Source organism: Pantherophis guttatus, chromosome 9 (genome assembly GCF_059756535.1).
Source record: "Pantherophis guttatus breed Tessera chromosome 9, ASM5975653v1, whole genome shotgun sequence".
Classification (NCBI taxonomy): Eukaryota; Metazoa; Chordata; class Lepidosauria; order Squamata; family Colubridae; genus Pantherophis; species Pantherophis guttatus.
In genome coordinates, this window is record NC_142071.1 from 23283916 (window position 1) to 23305000 (window position 21085).

General features: G+C 42.0%; 1 protein-coding gene and 1 long non-coding RNA gene across 4 annotated transcripts in view; one reads left to right on the plus strand and one right to left on the minus strand.

The window, feature by feature from the left end:
* Positions 1 to 21085, plus strand: part of NTM (neurotrimin) — a 1048866-nt gene that overhangs the window by 83730 nt on the left and 944051 nt on the right. The gene's annotated exons all lie outside the window — the stretch shown is intronic.
* LOC132712382 (uncharacterized) lies at positions 2241 to 10401 on the minus strand. Its single transcript, XR_009623055.2, has 3 exons — positions 10154 to 10401; positions 6722 to 6918; positions 2241 to 2284 (listed from the first exon to the last, which is right to left on the minus strand). It is a non-coding gene; the product is annotated as an uncharacterized LOC132712382 (long non-coding RNA).

Below are 21085 nucleotides of genomic sequence, written 5' to 3' on the forward strand. Positions count from 1 at the left end.
ATGTATGAATTTTCACTTTACCTTCTGGTTCAAGGTAACCTGTTTCTATGGAGAAATCGCAGCTCTCCCCACCCTACACTGACTATAAGTAGAGAAATTAGAATTCTTCAAACTATGAGTGATAAGCGATTCTTTTTCCCTGCTATATATAATAAGCAAACAGATCTCAAATTAAAAAAAAAAAAGCTGGCAGTGTTAAGCACAGGAAATCAGGAATCCAGAAAATTCAAATGAATATAGGTTTACGGCAGTATTTCTCAACCTTGGCCGCTGGAGGATGTGTGGACTTCAACTCCCAGAATTCCCCAGCCAGCAGAGCTGGCTAGGGAATTCTGGGAGTTGAAGTCCACACATCCTCCAGCGACCAAGGTTGAGAAACACTGGTTTATGGTATACTAATGCTCTCTGCAAGAATCTGAACTACAGGTGGTTCTCGACTTATGACCGCAATTGATGTTAAGCGAGACATTTGTTAAGTGAGCTTTGCTCCATTTTACGTCCTTTCTGTCTGTCTGTCAGGGTTCCGAGTAACACCCCCAACGATTAACAGCAACAATTAAGTGAATCGCTGCACTTGCTAAGTTAATTGCATGGTTCTTAAGTGAATTTGGCTTCCCCGTTGCTTTTGCTTGTCATAAGGTCTCCAAAGTTGATCCTGTGACACTGGGACACTGCAACCTTCATAAATATGAACCAGTTGCCAAGCATCCGTATTTTGATCACTGACCATGGGGATGCTGAAACGGTTATAAGTGTGAAACATGGTGCTAAGTCCCTTTTTTTCCAGTGCCATTGTAACTTTGAACAGTCACTAAATGAACTGTTGTAACTCGAGGATTACCTGTACTCAGAGTCCAAGCAAATTGGCAGTAGATAAGCGGCAACGGAATTCAAGGTGGGCTGGACTTAGATCTCTTGTGGGCACGAAGGGACTCGAGACTAATGATGTTTTTGTCTCCTTCCTCCCTCAGGCTCAGCCTGGTCAACTCCTACAGGTGTCTTGTTAGTTTACTCTGTAAGAAACTTTAGACATGTGGGCCATCCTAAACCCTTCTGGTCTCGTCTGTCTTTCTTATCTATAACCTTTTGTTAAGGTAATGATGACTTACTAGCTGACCGGTTACTGTAAAGCTGTAAACCAAGATGATGAAATGAGAATGAGTCAGCAGGGTTATTGCCCCTTTAAGACTGAGGATGAGTCAGCAAGGTTATTTATTTATTTATTTATTATCATATTTATATGCCGCCCTTCTCCCGTAGCATTCAGGGCGGCTCACAGAATAAAAACAACATAACAATAAAAATGCTAAAACAAGCCAATTTAAAATCCCCAGACAATTAAAACCTCGCAACAGATCAGGGAATATGCTGAAAAAGCCATGTCTTCAGGTCAGCGCGGAAAGTGCGGAGGTTGGGGGCTGTCCGGAGCCTGGTGGATAACCCATTCCAGATGGTCGGTGCGGCCACAGAGAACGCCCTCATCCTGGGGGCCGCCAGCTGACATTGTCTGGCCGATGGCACCCGGAGGAGGGCAGCCCTATGTGAGCGCACTGAGTGGTGGGAGGCCGGTAGGAGGTGGTCCTGCAAGTACCCCGGGCCCATGCCATGAAGGGCTTTATAGGTGAGTACCAGCACCTTGAAGCGGATCCGAAGGGCCACCGGCAGCCAGTGCAGCTCGCGCAGGAGAGGTTATTGCCCCTTTAAGAAGCTGTCTATATAAGGGAGACCATTAGAGGGCGTCTCTCTCTCTCTCCTCTTGTATCTCTCTCTTCATCATGTTCTATCTGCATTGTAGCTCTTCAAGTAGAGTTGAAGATTGATTGCTTGCCTACCTTGTGTATGTCTGTATATAGAAGTCTTGTATGTAAACCATTGTCTGCAGTGACAAAACCTCTTTGTCCTGTATTTTGCTCCTGTAGTCATGCTGTAAACACTCTGACACCTTTTCCTTTTGTATAATTTTCTTACAAACCCTTCTAACCCCAGCAGAATGTTAGCTGAGTCAATGGAGTGTTTCCAGAGAATTGACGGCAAAGTTGGTTGTTGGGTTTTTTTTTTTGTTTTTGTTTTTTGTGTAAGTTGGAGGAGGAGTTTTCCCTTGTATTTTCTGTAGGCTTAAAAGTTGTGAGCAAATTGAGTTCACCAAGGTCACTGTCACTCCCAGTAGCTCCCACAGAAATCTTGAACTCTCCGTCAGGCTGGCTTTCCGCAACACTTCTATTTCCCTTTTATGAGGTGCTGTCATTCTATTATCTGACTCCAGGTTGGTCTTTACCATTTTAACCTTTCGGGATGGAGAGAAGGAGGCAAGTACATTTATTTTAAATACACACACAACTCACACACACACACACAAACAGCTTGAGAATACCAAGTTGTATTTTGATCTCTGGCATTTTGATTTATCTTTTGTGAATATATAGCTTTTCAGAGAAAAGTCAAAACAGGCACCTTCCCAGCAAATGGTACAGAATAAAGAAATTTTGATTAATGTCGCCTGTGTTGATATTGAAAGTTGACCAAAACAACAACAACAACTTTAAACCTGCCTGACATTTGCATCAGAGAAGCAGATTTTGAACAAGCAGAAACTCTGATTTTTTTTTTAACTCTTTAAAATGTCGCTTGCGCAAGATGGGAAGATCTGAGTATCACCGACAATTCATTAAGCCCACAATTGCCTCTTTCAATTGCCTGATCTGAAAATTCCTCTTTTCCCCTGAACTAGTTTCCTGTGCTATGAAATCAATTTTCCCATAACTTTTAAGTTTATCAAGATATAAAATACAAAAGAAAATGAACATTCTAGAAAAAATGGGAGGGGAGAAAGGGAGGAGAAAAAAATGTAGAGTAAAGATTGGGGGGAAAGAAAGAAAAATATTGACTTCTGAATCTTTCTAGAGCGGCAGAATAAGATAGATAGAATTCTTTATTGGCCAAGTGTGATTGGACACACAAGGAATTTGTCTTTGGTGCGTACACTCTCAGTATACATAAAAAGAGAAGATAATGTCAGGTTTCGCTGCTATCTTAAATAAACTTCATTCTCAAACGCAAGGTCTCTAATGAATCTTTTTTTTTATTTAAGAATAGAAAGAACTACATCTCTGAACTCTTTGTGAAGCCAAAACTGGCACCTACTTCAAAACCCCTCCCTTTCCATTCTTCAACCCCAATGTCTCATTGGCCATCATGCAGATTCGTCCCAAGTACTTTCTTTTCACAGGAATTCCCCCCTCCCTCTATCACCCAGGTAACGCTATCTGCTAAAGAGCAGGAAACTAGGTAAAAGTTCATCTCAGCATTAAAGCAAAGCTTCTCCCTCTCTCATTCATGTCAGCGCTGGAGGAGATCATAATTTGGAACGCTGACATCACATTCATCAAGAATCATAAGGTACAACACTTAATGATAGTCATAGTCAATAAGTTAATAATATTGCAGCCTCAACTTCTTACTTTTACATACTAATATAAAAGCACATACTAGCCATTTCCATAAACAACAAACTTATCTAAACAGCAAAACCTAAAGTTTCAATTTTTTTCCCAGTCTCAATCAAACAGAAAATGCAGAAGTGATTTCCAAGGAGAAACAAAGTGGGATGGTTTCTTTGCTTTGCTTAAAGCAATCAGTTTAGCCAGCTCTGCTAATTACAACAAATTTTTTTCCCCAGCCATTTTTACACTGTGAAATCAAGAAGACAGGGAAGAAATTTTGGGGCTATATTCAAGAGAGAAAATGCAAAGGGAAATAATTTTGTGAAGCTTGATAATGGCAAATCGAACCAGCCACGTTTAAATAACAGATAACAGATTAACAGAGTTGGAAGGGACCTTATAGGTCATCTAGTCCAACCCCCTGATCAAGCAGGAGACCCTACACCATTTCTGACAAATGGCAGTCCAATCTTTTCTTGAAAGTCTCAAGTGATGAAGCTCCCACCACTTCCGAAGGCAACTTCTGTTCCATCGGTTGATTGTTCTCACTGTCAGAAAGTTCCTCCTCATTTCTAGGTTGAATCTCTCCTTGGTCAGTTTCCATCCATTATTCCTTGTCTGGCCTTTGGGTGCCTTAGAAAATAGCTTGACCCCTTCCTCTCTGTGACAGCCCCTCAAATATTGGAAGACTGCTATCCTGTCTCCCCTGGTCCTTCTCCTCTCTTCACTAGACTAGCCAGGCCCAGTTCCTGCAACCATTCTTCATATGTTTTAGTCTCCAGTCTCCTAATCATCCTGGTTGCTCTTCTCTGCACCTTTTCTAGAGTCTCAACATCTTTTTTATAGTGTGGTGACCAAAACTGGATGCAGTACCCTAGGTGTGGTCTTATATGATATGACAGAAAGGTGATTTATAATCACTCCTTATGTTAACCCAGAGGATGATGGTCTTTGGAAGAAATCACAGTTAAGTGTCTAAATATGTGGTGTGAATCCAGCCTCTCTCTTTTCTTCAGTTTTCCCTGACTAGAGAGAAGAAGGGGGAAAAAATCAATACTTTTTTTTCCTCCTATAAAAAAGCAAGCTGACATTTTCTCGACTGTTTTAAAATTTGCCCAGCACCGCAAGCTGTTTATCTGCTGTTCCAGATCTTATTGAATTAAATCAAATGGACGGAGGGAAGATGAAAAGGGAAGGAAGACAAAGGAAGATACTCTTTCTTTCTGGGTTGCCTGGTGAGGAGCAAAGCTCTTTAAATGCTCTGGAATATGCAGGAAAAGGGTCTAAGCAAGAAGAACGAATGATAAATCCATCAACTAACAAGATAAGTGCCTTGTTCCTCCATCTGTTACCGCTGGGTCCTTATCTGGGATTGGAGCATGGCAGTAGCGATCTATCTTCTGTCAGGTATTATATTCCAAACTCATATGAATGAATTTTCATGCTTGCAGCAATCTATGATCCAGGCCTGGGCTGTGCTGTGCTACACTTGTCCTGAGGCACTTTTTGTCTCTTTGCATTGCAAAGCCGATTTGAATCAACAGGGACGGAGAGGCAGGCTGTCTGCTAGCAATAAGCAAGAGGGGTGTTTTTTTTAACTGTCATTCTCTCTCTCTGGGAGTAGACATGTGGCAGCTTCTACTCTGCTGCTTCTGCAGAAGAAAGAAGGAAGGAAGGAAGGAAGGAAGGAAGGAAGGAAGGAAGGAAGGAAGGAGAGAGAGAGAGAAAAAGAGGGAGGAGAGGAGGGAAGGAGGAAAGGAGGGAGGGATGGAAGAAGACAGGAAGGAAGGTGAGAGATAGAAGGACAATGGAAGGGAAGGAAGGAGGGAGAAAGGAAGAAACAATTGCTACCAACCTGCCTTCCATTGAGGACCTGTATACTGCACGAGTCAAAAAGAGGGCTGTGAAAATATCTACAGACCCCTCGCATCCTGGATATAAACTGTTTCAATTCCTACCCTCAAAGCGACACACACCAGAACAACTAGACACAAGAACAGTTTTTTCCCAAATGCTATCACTCTGCTAAACAAATAATTCCCTCAACACTGTTAAACTAGTTACTAAGTCTGCACTACTATTAATCTTCTCATCATTCCCATCACCCATCTCCTCCCACTTATGACTGTAACCTTGTTGCTGGTATCCTCAAGATTTATATTGACTGTTTCCCTATGACGATCATTAAGTGTTGTACCTTATGATTCTTGACGAATGTATTTTTTCTTTCATGTAGTCCAAGAGCGTATGCACCAAGACAAATTCCTTGTGTGTCCAATCACACTTGGCCGATAAAGAATGCTATTCTATTCTATTCTAAGAAAGAAGGAAGGAAGTGAAGAGAAAAAGGGAGGAGAGGAGAGAAGGAGGAAAGGAGGGAGGGATGAAGAAAGGAAGGAAAGTAAGAAGGAAGGTGAGGGAGAAAGAAGGTGAGAGAGAAAGGAGGAGGGAGAAGAAGGAGGGAGGTGGGGATAGAGGGAGAAAAGGAAGGAAGGAAGGAGGGAGGGAGGGAGGGAGGGAGGGAGGGAGAAGGACAGAAGGAGGAAAGGGGAGAGGGATGGAAGGAAAAGGAAGGGTTAGGATTAACCTACAAGACTTCTCCAGGGAGGTACTGGCTCCAAGGGCATTCTACAAATCACCATCACTTTGAGCACCTCCTTTGCCTCTTTCATAACCTTCTTAAAAACATTTTTCGAGAGAAAAATAAATATCATCCCTCCCAATTTTAAACATCATTTCCCTAAGCTGTTCCAAACAAATGAAGAAAAATTCAAGAGAATTCCTTGGTTTAATGAGTGATAGCTTGGTCGAACTGAATGTATTCCAAATAAGATTTCCTTCAGCACAATTACAGGGAGAGAGAAAAAAAGAGAACAAAATTGAGATAATACAATAATTCTAATGAGTGGCACAAAAGAAATCCATAAATGTAACTGCAAGCTGTAAAAGGCCATGCCAATTCAAATAATGGCAAGTGCTTTATTAAATTTGTTGACCAATCATCATCTTTCATTTTCCAAAATCATGCAGATTTTCTTAGTCTTGCCATAACTCTAATGAAGTAATTCAGCTGTCTTATTGTCTACCTCCCTCCTCTGTTCTTTAAACCTGTAATGCAGAATTTAATTGAAAACAACTCTGGACTCTCCCAGCACCATGCAATATAATTTTGAGTGTATGTACAGGTCAGAGAAGAAATTTAATGAGTTTCATTTGTTTATTCAAATGTACATCTGTCAAATGCCAGTATAAAACAACGAATTTAAGAGACAGACACTCACCCAAAGAAATAGAGGCATTAAAATCCTTTCCACAACAATATATATATATATATTTGTTTTCTGAGGTTTTCGCGGGTGTTTGTATGTAGGTCTTTGGTTATTCGGGTTTTCTCCCGCGTAAAATTGGAGGTTTCTTGGCAACGTTTCCACGAAGTCTCATTCATTGTCTTCAGGCTGGTGTTCTCGGCTTCGTGCTTCTAGAAAGCAGGAGAAAACCTGAATAACCAAAGACATATATACATACATACATATATACATACATACATACATACATACATACATACATACATACATATATATATATAGTCATAAGCTTGAGAGCTTAACCACTATCCATTAAAATTGGGTTTCATGAGAAATTACCTGGTAATAAAGTCCTTTTGAAGACAATACAGTTTACTCCCAAGTAAACAATTGGTTTATTGGTTTAGGGGCTTCCAACTGTGAATTTCAAGAGCTGTGGAGCCATGGTGGGACTAGTATCATCGTTCTTAAAACATGCTAAGATTTGTGCAAGCAAAGCGGAAATACTTGCAAGCTTGCTCTAGGCTTAGTTCCCCACTTCGCCCTATGCAAACATTCTGGAGTCCTGTTCAACAAAGCAATGGCTGGTTTTCAAAGCACTTTCCCTTTGCTTGTTGCAAGAAAAAAAATGGCAATTTTACATAAATTTACTCTTGTTTTGTTTGCTGAAACTCCAGTGGGCAGTTGCTGTACCAGAAAGTTTGAGAACCTCTGTACAAGGGCCTGCTTGTTGAGTTACAATTGTTGGTAATCATCTATTTCAATGATTTGATAACTGAAGGATCATTCAGAGTTGATCTAAAATAGTTTTCTTGACCATAACCAGGGGTGAAATCCAGCAGGTTCTAACAGGTTCTGCAGAACAGTAGTGGAAATTTTGAGTAGTTCAGAGAACCGGCAAATACCACCTCTGGCTGGCCCCAGAGTGGGGTGGGAATGGACTTTTTGCAATATCCTTCCCCCAGGAGGGGAGGGAATGGAGATTTTGCAGTATCCTTCCCCTGCCACGCCCATCAAGTCACGCCCACAGAACTGGTAGGGAAAAAAATTTGGATTTCACCCCTGACCATAACTGATAATTTAATTGGGCCAAACTATGTTATAATAATAATTTTAATTAGCAATTTTATGATGTTTGTGTATCTATATTTTTTCTTGACTGTACACCGCCTTGAGTCCTACGGGAGAAAAGCGGTATAGAAATAAAATAAAATAAAATAAAATAAAATAAAATAAAATAAAATAAAATAAAATAAAATAAAATAATAAATAAATAAATAAATAAATAAATAAATAAATAAATAAATAAATAAATAAATAAATAAAGTCTATCTCCCTGCCATCCCTATGACCATACAGTAGTGGCCAAAATTGTGGTAACCTTTTGGGAAAAGTGTATTTTTGAGGTTTGATGGCTAATAACACCACTTTTTTAGGGAGTTTCAGGATAATCATGTTCCACTGCTGGAATGGCCTGGGAATAGCCCAGACCTTAACCCAATTGAAAATCTACAGAGCTGGCTAAAGAAACTTGTTAGTCAGAAGCGACCCAGCAATAAACCACAGTTAATCGAAGCAATCATTCAATCTTGGTTTCACATGATAACAGCTGCAGAACTAAAAGACTTGGTTCACTCCATGGGAAGACGTTGTAAGGCTATAATTCATGCTAAAGGTTACCCAACTAAGTATTAACTGACATGGTGATCATTTTTGTATATCTCGTCTTTTTCTACGTGTTTCACTTTTCTTCTTTATACTGTAACTGCTACTCTAATAGCAAATCCTTCATAAAAGTTATTGCATTACATTCTTGATTAAATTATTTTTCCATTGATATATAATTTTATGGTAGTACTCAAAAAAAAAAAAGTGGTGTTATTAGCTAGTTTTAGAAAATACACTTTTCCCAAAAACATTTTGGCCACTACTGTAGGTTTGTTCCCTTGATGATGGAGCGTAGCATCTGAGAGAATAATATAAAATTGTCAGCCATGGGGGCAGTGAGACATCAATGCTCAATTTGTAGGGAAAGAGTAGAGTGGAAGGTGGATTACAGATATCCAGCAGCTATAAATCTACTACTTGAATATTAAATGCATGTACATGGCTGTTTTTCCTTTCCACTCCTGTTTTAGCCTTATCACAATCTAGCTTTGCTAAGAAATAGCGATTGCACTTAGGTTTATATACCGCTTTACAGTGCTTTACATCCTTCTCTCTGAACAGTTTACAACGTCAGCATATTGCCCCCCAACAACCTGGCTCCTCATTTTATCAACCTGGGAAGGATGGATGGTTGAGTCAACCTTGAACCGGTTAGGATCGAACTCCTGGCAGTGGGCAGAGTCAGCCTGCAATACTGCATTCTGACCATTGCATTGCCATGTGGGCATCTTATCATGTGGGCATCTTGCACTTTTGCTTTCGTATTGATGTTTTGCACATATATATCTTTGGAAGGGGACCTTCCAAAACCAGACAGTTTTGGAAAGTGCGAGCTTGAGCACCTGTGCACAGGTCTTTTAAAAAAAAATGCTCATTGGTTCTAGGCTGTGAGCAGAGTTTGCTTGCAAAACTGTGTGGTACCTTGTTCAATAGTAGTAACTGTGAGAGGGAGCTTGGAGTCCTAGTGGACAACCATTTAAATATGAGCCAGCCGTGTGCCGCAGCTGCCAAAAAAGCCAACACAGTTCTGGGCTGCATAAACAGAGGGATAGAATCAAGATCTTGTGAAGTGTTAATACCACTTTATAAGGCCTTGGTAAGGCCACACTTGGAATCCTGCATTCAGTTTTGGTTGCCACAATGCAAAAAAGATGTTGAGATTCTAGAAAGAGTGCAGAGAAGAGCAACAAAGATGATTAGGGGACTGGAGGCTAAAACATATGAACAGTTGCAGGAACTGGGTATATCTACTTTAATGAAAAGAAGGACTAGGGGAGACATGATAGCAGTGTTCCAATATCTCAGGGACTGCCCCAAAGAAGAGGGAGTCAAGCTATTCTCCAAAGCACCTGAGGGTAGGACAAGAAGCAATGGGTGGAAACTAATCAAAGAGAGAAGCAACTTAGAACTAAGGAGAAATTTCCTGACAGTTAGAACAATTAATCAGTGGAACAGCTTGCCTCCAGATTGCTCCAACACTGGAAGAAGATGTTGGATAACCATTTATCTGAAGTGGTGTAGGGTTTCCTGCCTAAGCAGGGGGTTGGACTAGAAGACCTCCAAGTTCCCTTCCAACTCTGTTATTCTATTCTACTGCATTCTAACCACTGTGCCACCAGAGCTCCTAACAATAATCATTGAATAGGATCAAGTTTAACATTCATTGGCCTAGTTATCCTTTGTACAAACCTCCAATTTCCTCTTCTAGAAGGCCCTCCTTGAATAAAAGGTACCACTTACGTTTCTCCTTCTATGCGGCCTTGGTGGATTTGACTCACTCCATAGATGCTTTAACATCCCAGTTCTAATTTCAGTTAAGCAGCCAACCTTCTCCCAAAGCCAGGACATGGGCTCCGGAATCCATTCCTAATTCTTCCACCAGCTTTGATTCATCGGCTTCACAACATCATTATCCAGCATCTCCTGGGGAAGTGAAGGAAATAGAAGATCTTACAGCCGGATAAATACCATTTGTTTGTTGTTAGTTTCTCTTATGAGGACTGATAGCATCCCTTGTTCCTGACATAGCAGTTATTATTAATTTTCCTGTGTTTGCACTTGGATTTATGCTAACAGCAAAGAATGATAACAACTAGTGTCAAACTTTATAATTGGTTGCGAAAATGTGGGAGGGGGAGAGCGGAGGAAGGAATAAGCTATTTATAATCCTAGGAGGCTGCCATGAGAAAACAAGGTGTTTCTTGGCAGATGTCTATATCGAACTTATGCACCATGTGCTGGATGAATATCCATAATTTGCTCCTCTCCATATTTAACAAACACATGGAAACTTCTATGTTAGTGGGGAGCAGAAAATAGGTCGATTTCTTGCCAGCAAAATGCACGAGATTTTTGATTGCTGTTTGTGGTTCCTCCAGAAGATTTGGTGGCTCAGCTGTACACGGGCACAGCCCTTAATTTGGGTAGAATTATTTATTTAGGAAATTTAGATCAAGGCAGACCAATAAAGGTAACAAAAATGAAACAGGTATGATTCAGGGGTGAAATTCAGCAGGTTCTGATAGGTGCTGGAGAACCAGTAGCGGAAATTTGGAGTAGTTTGGAAAACCGGCAAATACCACTTCTGGCTGACCCCAGAGTGGGGTGGGAATGGAGATTTTGCAGTATCCTTCCCCTGCCATGCCCACCTAGCCATGCCCACCAAGCCACATCACACCCACCAAGCCACGCCCACAGAACCGGTAGTAAAAAAAAAAGAAAGAAATCCAACACTGGTATGATGAATAAAAAACACCAAAGTTGAGGCATCCTCAATTCCAAACTCACCAGAGTTATCACATTCTGTAAACAACCTGGCCTTATTAATATCTGAGGGGAAAACTAGTTTTTTTATAAGTTTCCCAAAGGCCAGTAAGGTTGGGGCCATTTATATATCCAGAGGAGGCTGTTCCATAGGGCAGCCACTGCATGATAGAAATTCCAGTGACAGATTAACAGAGTTGGAAGGCACCTTGTAGGTCATCTAATCCAACCCCCACCCAAGCAGGAGACCCTACACCATTTCTGACAGGTGGCAGTCCAGTCTCTTCTTGAAAGTCTCTGATGGCAACTTCTGTTCCATTGGTTGCTTGTTCTCACTGTCAGAAATTTCCTCCTTATTTCCAGGTTGAATCTCTCCTTGTTCAGTTTCCATCCATTATTCCTTGTCTGGCCTTCGGGTGCCTTGGAAAATAGGTTGACCCCCCCTCCTCTCTGTGGCAGCCCCTCAAATACTGGAAGGCTGCTATCCTGTCTCCCCTGGTCCTTCTCTTCACTAGACTAGCCAGGCCCAGTTCCTGTAACCGTTCTTCATATGCTTTAGTCTCCAGTCCCCTAATCATCCTGGTTGCTCTTCTCTGCACTCTTTCTAGAGCCTCAACATCTTTTTATAGTGTGGTGACCAAAACAGGATGCAGTATTCTAGGTGTGGTCTTACTAAGGCTTTATAGAGTCGTATTAGTACCTCCCTTGATCTTGATTGTATCCCTCTGTTAATGCAATTTAGGATTGCGTTGGCTCTTTTGGCTGCCGCTGCACACTCTTCACTCATATTTAATTGGTTGTCCACTAAGACTCCAAGATCCCTCTCACAGTCACTGCTATTAAGCTGGTGAGTGGCAGGTTTGCTTCTCATTGGGATCAGCGTTGGAACAGAAATGGTGCTTTTTCATTTGTTGAATATCTATGGAGATTCTCAGTCATCCAGGTCATAGTTGTCCCAAAGGTGCATTTTCAAAAGGCAACTGGACTCAAAGGCATTTCGCTTCTCATCCAGGGTAGCTTCTTCGGTTCTGACTGAATGGTGGGGAATCAATCAGAAGAAGCTTCTCGGCTGAGAAATGAAACGTCTTCAAAGAAAAATAAAGTCCAGTTGTCTTTTCAAAACGCATCTTTGGGACTTTCATTTGTTGGTTTCCCACCCCCCCCTTCATTGCTGGATTGGTCTTCTTACCTTCTCTAGTGGTGCCATTAGAGCACAAAGCAAGATCCCTAGAAGGTAGTTTTCAAAGACATCTGATAGTTGCAACATTACAGGTGAGAAGGAGGGAGAGATCCTAATACTTTCCTGCCATTGAGAAAGAAGCAAGAGAAACAGCTACCAGAAGATGGTTGGGCAGAAACTGTAGGTATCTTTTATTTTTATTTTATTTTATTTGTTTATTTGTCAAGTACATATTAGATACCTTCTCTTGCTTAGATTAAACTATAAGCCAGTGGAAAAAAAATGTGTGGTGAAGTTCCTCCCTCAATAAACATCATTTTTCATGGTGAAGGTCTATGTACTTTTTGAAGGGCACGTGCTCCTTTCATTGAATTGTATGCTCATAGAGAATTGGTGGCTCAGATATGCTCTGGTGTTTGCAGGAGACGCCCCAACGATCAAATCAGGACTGGCATCCAGTTCACAAGCAAAAAAAGGGGAGGTACTGGGAGACACCCCCCCATGAAGGTGGCAAAAACATTCCCTACCAGTGGTGAAATCCAATTTTTTTTACTACCGGTTCTTTAGGCGTGGCTTGGTGGGTGTGGCAGGAGAAGGATACTGCAAAATCCCCATTCCCTCCCCACTCCTGGGGGAAGGATATTGCAAAGATTCCATTCCTACCCCACTCGGGCCAGCCAGAAGTGGTATTTGCTGGTTCTCCGAACTGCTCAAAATTTCCGCTACCGGTTCTCCGAACTGCTCAAAATTTCTGCTACGGTTCTCTGAACTGCTCAAAATTTCTACTATCGGTTCTCCGAACTGCTCAAAATTTCCACTACTAGTTCTCCGAACGGCTCATAATTTCTGCTACCCGTTTTCCAAACTGCTCAAAATTTCCACTACCGGTTCTCCGAACTGCTCAAAATTTCTGCTACCGGTTCTCCGAACTGCTCAAAATTTCCACTACCGATTCTCCAGAACCTGTCAGAACCTGCTGGATTTCACCCCCGCTCCCCCCCAAAGGAAATTCAGAATGTTGGGCAGGTTTTTAAAATTTCTACCTGTTTGATTGCTTTTTTGTGTGTGTTTGGAATCTTCTTTTAGCTGCTTTGAAATACCGGTTTAGAAAAAAAGGGAATTTAGGCCTGTCCATGGATAGAAAGAATAAATAGGAAGAAATGAACCTCCAGGAGGGCCCCATCCATAGACAGCAGCTGCAAAAAGGATCAATAAGAGACATGCAGGCTCTGTACCAGTGACAAGACCTTCTGGAGCAGAAGGCAACAGTTGGAAACTATCTACTTATGTACTTCTAAGTAGCAAGCAAGCAATAAATTAGTAAAAAAAAGGCCTCGGTACAGATTCCTTTTAATTTCAGATGGGATTTATTCAGCTGCTTGGGCAGGTTGCTCCTATTGAGTCACCCCAGGATCTCTGGTTGAAGGTGAAATCAATCTCTTTCTCTGTATGAGGCTTGGGACTGCATTCATATTGATTTATTCAACAGAGAGAGAGAGAGAGAGAGAGACAAAAATGGCAGAGAGGGAAAAAGAAATACTCCTTGCCACTGAACGAGGCTGGCACTTCCGTAGGTAGAATACCAAGTGGAATGTGCATTAATCATTTCAGGGCGGGTCGTGAGGTGTGCTCGGCATTTGTCTTCTATATTAAAAGGGAGGTTGAGTCCCAGGGAATAGACAGACAGGCGAAGGATCGGCTCGGGGGTGAGGGAAGGAAGGGAGATGAAAACCTCTGAATCCATTAGCAGCTCTGGTCTTCCTCCGGCTGCCTATCTCTGTCCGTTTCATTTTGCCTCGCCCTCCTCTTCCTCTTCCAGCTGCCTGCAGCCCAAGGCAAGGAAGAAGAAAAGGACTCCCAGTGCTTTCTTTTTTTGACACCGTGGCGATGACCCGCATTACCAAAAGGCAGGTTGAGTTACTCTACGCCTGGAGGCAATGTGAGATGAGCCTCCGGGGTTGTTCCACCATCCCACCCCACGGCGGAGCGCCAGGTTATTTTTTTGTTTCCAGCAATCCATTGAAGAGGTGATACAAGAGTTGTAGAATGTGAATGAGCTGGAGGGAGATGATTTGGGGGAGATGGCATGAAGAAGAGTGTGTTCTCCGTTCCTAATGAAGCCTCACCAATGTTGGGCTGGTGACAGGTTCTGCCCCTCCCCGTGTTAATACGCCTTCCAATTAAGCCCCATGTATGTTTGGGGGAAAAGGCGAGAAGAAAATGTTGGAGGATCTTCTTCAGATGAAGCGGCTGTGCAGTAGTGGCCAAAATTGTGGAAACATTCTAGGAAAAGTGTATTTTCTAAAACTAGCTAATAACACCACTTTTTTTAGAAGTAAGGTAAAGGTAAAGGTAAAGGTTCCCCTTGCACATATGTGCTAGTCGTTCCCGACTCTAGGAGGTGGTGCTCATCTCTGTTTCAAAGCTGAAGAGCCAGCGATGTCTGAAGACGTCTCCGTGGTCATGTGGCCGGCATGACTCACAATGTCAAAGGCGCACAGAACGCTGTTAGCTTCCCACCAAAGGTGGTCCCTATTTTTCTACTTGCATTTTTTACATGCTTTCGAACTGTTAGGTTGGCAGAAGCTGGGACAAGTAACAGGAGCTCACCCAATTACGCAGCACTAGGGATTCGAACCGCTGAACTGCCGACCTTTTGATCGACAAGCTTAGCGTCTTAGCCACTGAGCCACCACGTCCCCATTTTTTGGGAGTTGTAACATAAAATTATGTCTCAATGGAAAGATAATCGAATCAAGAATGTAATGCAATAACTTTTATGAAGGATTTGCTATTAGGATAGCAGTTACAGTATAAAGAAGAAAAGTGAAACACGTAGAAAAAGATGAGATATACAAAAATGATCACTGTAGAAAAAACGAGATATACAAAAATTATCACCATGTCAGTTAATCCTTAGTTGGGTAACCTTTAGCATGAATGACGGCCTTACAGCGTCTTCCCATGGAGTGAACCAAGTCTTTTAGTTCTGCAGCTGTTATCATGTGAAACCAAGATTGAATGATGGCTTCTATTAACTGGGTTTTATTGCTGGGTCGCTTCTGACTAACAAGTTTCTTTAGCCGGCTCTGTAGATTTTCAATTGGGTGAAGGTCTGGGCTATTCCCAGGCCATTCCAGCAGTGGAATAGGATTATCTTAAAACTCTCCTCCCCAAAAGTGGTGTTATTAGCCATCAAACCTCAAAAATACTTTTCCCAAAAGGTTTCCACAATTTTGCCCAATAGTGTACATGCTTCATGCAGAATACCACGTTTACTAGGCAACACTCTAGTTCAGGGATCAGCAACCTGCGGCTCTGGAGCTGTATGTGGCTCTTTCACCCCTCTGCTGTGGCTCCCTGTCACTCAAAATATGTGTCACAACCGCCAATGTACGACACCTGCCCATACGCGATTTATTAAGTTTTCAATCCCCAGTAGGCCAACCATGTATAAATCCAAGAAAAGAAAACTTTTAGAAGAAAACAGAACGTTTAATTCAACTACATATGCTAGTTTTGTGGCTGCTCAAGAAATAGGCATGGGAAGGGTTTTGTGGCTCCCGGTGTTTTCTTTTCTGTGGGAAACAGGTCCAAATGGCTCTTTGAGTGTTTAAAGTTGCAGACCCCTGCTCTAGATCCATGTAAATAAACACCCTTTCTAAATCACAATGAAGTGATATTGCTAGGGAAACTAAAGAAGCTTTTCCTACTCATTTTTTTTTTCCTTTTAGAAATCCCTGACAATCTTCTATAATAGTGTTGGTCAACCTTCTGGTGGTGCTTTGCTGGCTGGGGTATTCTGGGAGTTGAAGTCCAAATGTTTTAAAGTTGCCAAGGCGGAGAAACACTTTTTCTGTAGAAACCTACAGTCACCTGGAATTATTTTTCTACAAAAGGAGAAAGGAGAGCTTTTAATAAATCCTAACAAGCAGCATCTGATGCTGGATGTCCATCGGGAAGTCATCTGCAACTGTGGAATCAGATGTCTCTAAAACAATTTGAAAATTTGGCTTTATGCTTCGGAATTGAATTAGCTTTCCCGATCAGATCAGGCTGATATAATGATTCAAATCATGTTGACTTTCCAAATTGAAGTAACCATTAGAATTGAATCAGCTTGACAATCAGAATCCAATTGATGATGCCCAGTGACTCCAAATCTATTCACATACCCCTAGTGCATATACATTTGTTCTATGTTAGCTAAAATATATAACTTGAGATATAACAAAGGCTGTTGTGGGAAGCGATGTAATTCAAGGCAAGGGCCATTGCATGAATACATGTGAAGGAAAGGCTCTTTCAAATACTTGAAACTTCTCTCTTTTCAAGAAGATGGAGACAACTAAATCTGATGTTCTGATATTGGGTAATTATCTTCTTGGACGTTGTTGGACCTGGACCTGGTTGGACTTGTTGGACCTGGTCTTTGGGTGTTTAGTGAATTTCGTTGTATGGGTATACTGTGTATATACATACAATGACAATAAAGTTATTATTATTATTATTTTGTGCATCCAAAATTTCCCCATTCAGTCCATCAAATTATGTGCGTTGACCAGAGTTGACCTCACTCGAGTAGATGTCGACATGTTGCTCCTAATAAGTAACTGGATTTTTTTAAAAACTTGGCTCGAGACTCTTGAGTTAATTAGGGCATCTGTCGGAACCTTGACAGCCATAGTGCTCCAAGCTGGTGTATAATATTTTGGTTTACCAACAATTCCACAGGTATTTATGGTAATGAAATCACAACAACAAATAACAACAAAATATGCAAGTTTCTGCCTGGAAACAGTTGTCATGCTTTGGCTGAGAATAGAATTGGTCCTGGACAGATGAATGTTTTTTTAAAAATTATTGTAACTCTGGCCAGGATGCCCTAACTCAGGGTGTCCAACTCAAGGCCTGTGGGCTGGATCCAGCCTGCGATGTGGTCGGATCTGACCCATGGGGCCATCCTGAAAAATGTAAGGGGCAGGCTGAGTCGCTTTGGCTCAGTCTACCTAATGCGAAGAGGAAACATCAGGCCAGTGTTGCTTCGGCCCAATTTACTCAGTGTGAAGAGGAAACATGCCAGCAGTTTGGGGGAGTGGTGTCAAGCTGGCCACACCCACCCAGTCATCCATGCCCACCCAGTCGGCCACGCCCACCTGCCCCCCCGAGGTCAACCGCAGTCCTGATGCAGCCCTCAATGAAATTGAGTTTGACACCCCTGCCCTAACTCTTACTTGAAAATATAGATCTGACCTACTAGTTATCCATTTCATTGTTCAGAACAAAATACCATATTTTTCAGACTGTAAAACGCACCTGACTATAAGACACACCTAAATTTAGAAGAGGAAAACAACAAAAAAAAATAGTTTATGGCCTCCCTTTTTTCAAGGCTTTTTTCGGCCTGTTTTCGAGGCTTTTTTTGGGTCATTCTTTTGGAAAAAACAGGCCGAAAAAAGGCCCGAAAACAGGCCGAGAAAAGGCCTGAAAAAGGCCGAAAAACCCCCCCGAAAACGGGGTGTGCGGAGGTCAAAAAACAGGCCGTGGGTGGACGGGACTTCGGTAATATTTGGTCTATAAGACGCACAGACATTTTTCAAACCCTTGTGGGAGAGAAAAATGTGCGTCTTATAGTCTGAAAAATACGGTATGTAACCTTTCCACCATACGTTCTGAGTAGACACAATTACGAGAGGCATTCTTGTTGATCTTTCTCATACAAGCCCTGGGTTCCAAGTTTAACATCATCTGTTTTGGAATTGAAGTATCTTTGAGACCGAGGCATTCTCATTCTCTCGCCCTTCTTGGGCTCGTCTTTGCCCTCATTTGAGTTTGAGACTCTTGAGGTGTTACCTCTTCCTTTTGCCCCTTCTGTAGGAGGAGCTGGAAGGTTAAACAGAGATAAACAAACCAAAGGAACAAAATGGAATTCAAGTCACACATTCTTGGATTCCGAGTGTAATAGAGGTACTTAAGAATGGAGAGGGGGAACAGGAAACAATTGAGCGTGGGAATATTTGGGGAACATGTCACCTCTGTGTTTATATCTCTGTGCCAACAGATTACCTACTTAATATTTTTATTTTTTTTTCCTCATTACCTCTGCCAGCAATGGCAATAATAAAGTTGTTGTCCTGCTTAATATTAGCAACCAGAGTAGAAAATCAATAGCAACATGCATGTGTGATCTAAGGATCTATATAAGCAAAGGAATAAAAGACGTTGACAAGGATAGAGCCAAATAATATTTCTTCCAAAAACTGAACCATTAAGATGATGGGTCTAGGCTGCATTAGCAAAGGGATAGAATCAAGATCACATGAAGTGTTAATATCACTTTATAATGCCTTGGTAAGGCCACACTTGCATCCCGTTTTGGTCACCACAATGTAAAAAAGATGTGGAGACTAGAAAGAGTGCAGAGAAGAGCAACCAAGGTGATTAGGGGACTGGAGGCTAAAACATATGAAGAATGATTGCTGGAACAGGGTATGCCTAGTTTAATGAAAAGAAGGACTAGGGGAGACATGATAGCAGTGTTCCAATATCTCAGGGGCTGCCACAAAGAGGGAATCAAGCTATTCTCCAAAGCACCCAACAAGCAATGGGTGGAAACTAATCAAAGAGAGAAGCAACCTAGAACTAAGGAGGAATTTCCTGACAGTTAGAACAATTTATCAGTGGAACAACTTGCCTCCAGAAGTTGTAAATGCTCCAACGCTGGAAGTTTTTAAGAAGAGATTGGATAGCCATTTGTCTGAAGTGGTGTAGGGTTTCCTGCCTAAGCAGGGGGGTTGGACTAGAAGACCTCCAAGGTACCTTCCAACTCTGTTATCCTATATTCTATTCTATATTCTATTTTAACTAGCCTTAGAGCAGATCCATTGAAATCAGTGGGCATTTGGCTGCATCCATTCCAACAGAACTGAAATCACTTAGGTGAGCATCTACAGAAGACTTCAAGAAGTGAGGATGAGTAATATTTATTGAAGACAGTTAGGAAACAAATCATTACTGTCCTTATTTATAGAAATAAAATTGAAGGCCTCTTTTATTCTGCTTTCCTTCCTGTTCTTTATAAAAAAAGAACTTGACCCTTCTTTTGAGCAGGCTGACCCGTTTCCTTATGTCCTTTATTTTTTTGCAATGATCGGTTTATTCTTTGCTTATTATGTACTAAGGAGTTGAGAACTAATTTTGACAACTGTCTTGTCACATTATTTTTAATGGCTTACACTGTACATATCATGGCTATATCTGGACACAGGCCTACTTTCTGTAATGTTTCCTTGGCATTTGAAGGAAAGAATAATTACAGAGTATAACAATGGTCCAATTTGAACTTTCCAATCTCAGTATTCAAACCTTGAAAGTGGTAGCTTGAAAATAGGCCTCCCTTGCTAGGAGAGGTATAAACATGATGCAGAACGGTGTCAGGTTCCAAAATAAAAGACTCCAAACTTTGATGATGATGGTTAGAAGATGCTTTATCGGTACAGACTGACATCCATAAATAATGAAAGGAAATATTGTTGGAGCTGTTCAGAGGTGAAATCTAAAATTTGTTACTACCGGTTCTGTGGGCGTGGCTTGGTGGTGGGGGTAATGTGACTGGATGGGCGTGGCCAATTTTTTTTTTTTTTTACCTTTAAAACCATTTTTTCTACAACCTCTTGGGGAAGAGGTTGTAAAAAAATGCTTTCAAAAGGCTCTGACGATCCCAGCTGAGTTGCCTGATCGGCAGAGACTTTTTTTCTTTTAAATGCCTCTGACGATCCAAGCTGAGTTGCCTGATCGTTAGAGGCATTGAAAAGAAAAAAAATCTCTGCCGATCAGGCAACTCAGCTGGGATCGTCAGAAGCATTTAAAAGAAAAAAAGGGTTTTTTTTCTTTTAAAAGCCTTTGATGATCCCAGCTGAGCCATGCAATCATCAGAAGCTTTTTTTTTTACTTTTAAAAGCATTTTTTTCGGCCGAAGAGGTTGTAGAAAAAATGCTTTTAAAAGTAAAAAAAAAGCCTCTGATGATTGTGCGGCTCAGCTGGGCATGGGGGAGGGCAGGGATTTTTGCTACCGGTTCTCCGAACCACCCGCCTCTATCGCTACCGGATCAGGCGATCTGATCCGAACCGGGAGCATTTCACCCCTGGAGCTATTGCTCCGTGCTCACCACCACCTTATAAAGTCTTGTGCCTAGGCAGCCCATTAAAGCAGCCCCACCCTTCTACCAGCACTCCTAATCCATGGGCTACCCACCCACACACTGGTCACACCTATCTCATTCCTACCTACTTCCTACCGCGTACAGGGAATGTCAGCAAGCCACAATCACCCCCAATCAGCCCCGGTCTTGCCAGCACTTTTAGCTCCCAGTTCAGGCCAGCACTTTCAGGGCTGCTAGGCTTACGCCTTCCCTCTGGGAGCCTCCCATCACTCAGAGATGGCTTGCAATTCAACAGTGGAGCCAGCTGCCGGCTGCCTTATGACGTCATCCGTCCCTTCAGGAATCAGAGTAGGCTGTAGCAGGGGCTGGCGGCCTCCTGGAGGCAGTAGGATCAAGGTGAGCTTGGTGGGCTGTGGCAGCGCCGGCTACACCGGGGCTGACAAATGGAGGGCCTGCAATTGCTGCTAAAATTGAGCTAGGGGTTCGGGAGAACCCCTAGCTAAGATTCTGTGCAATTCAGAGAACCCCCAAATCCCACTCCTGGCTGGCCCCGCCCACCCCTCCCCG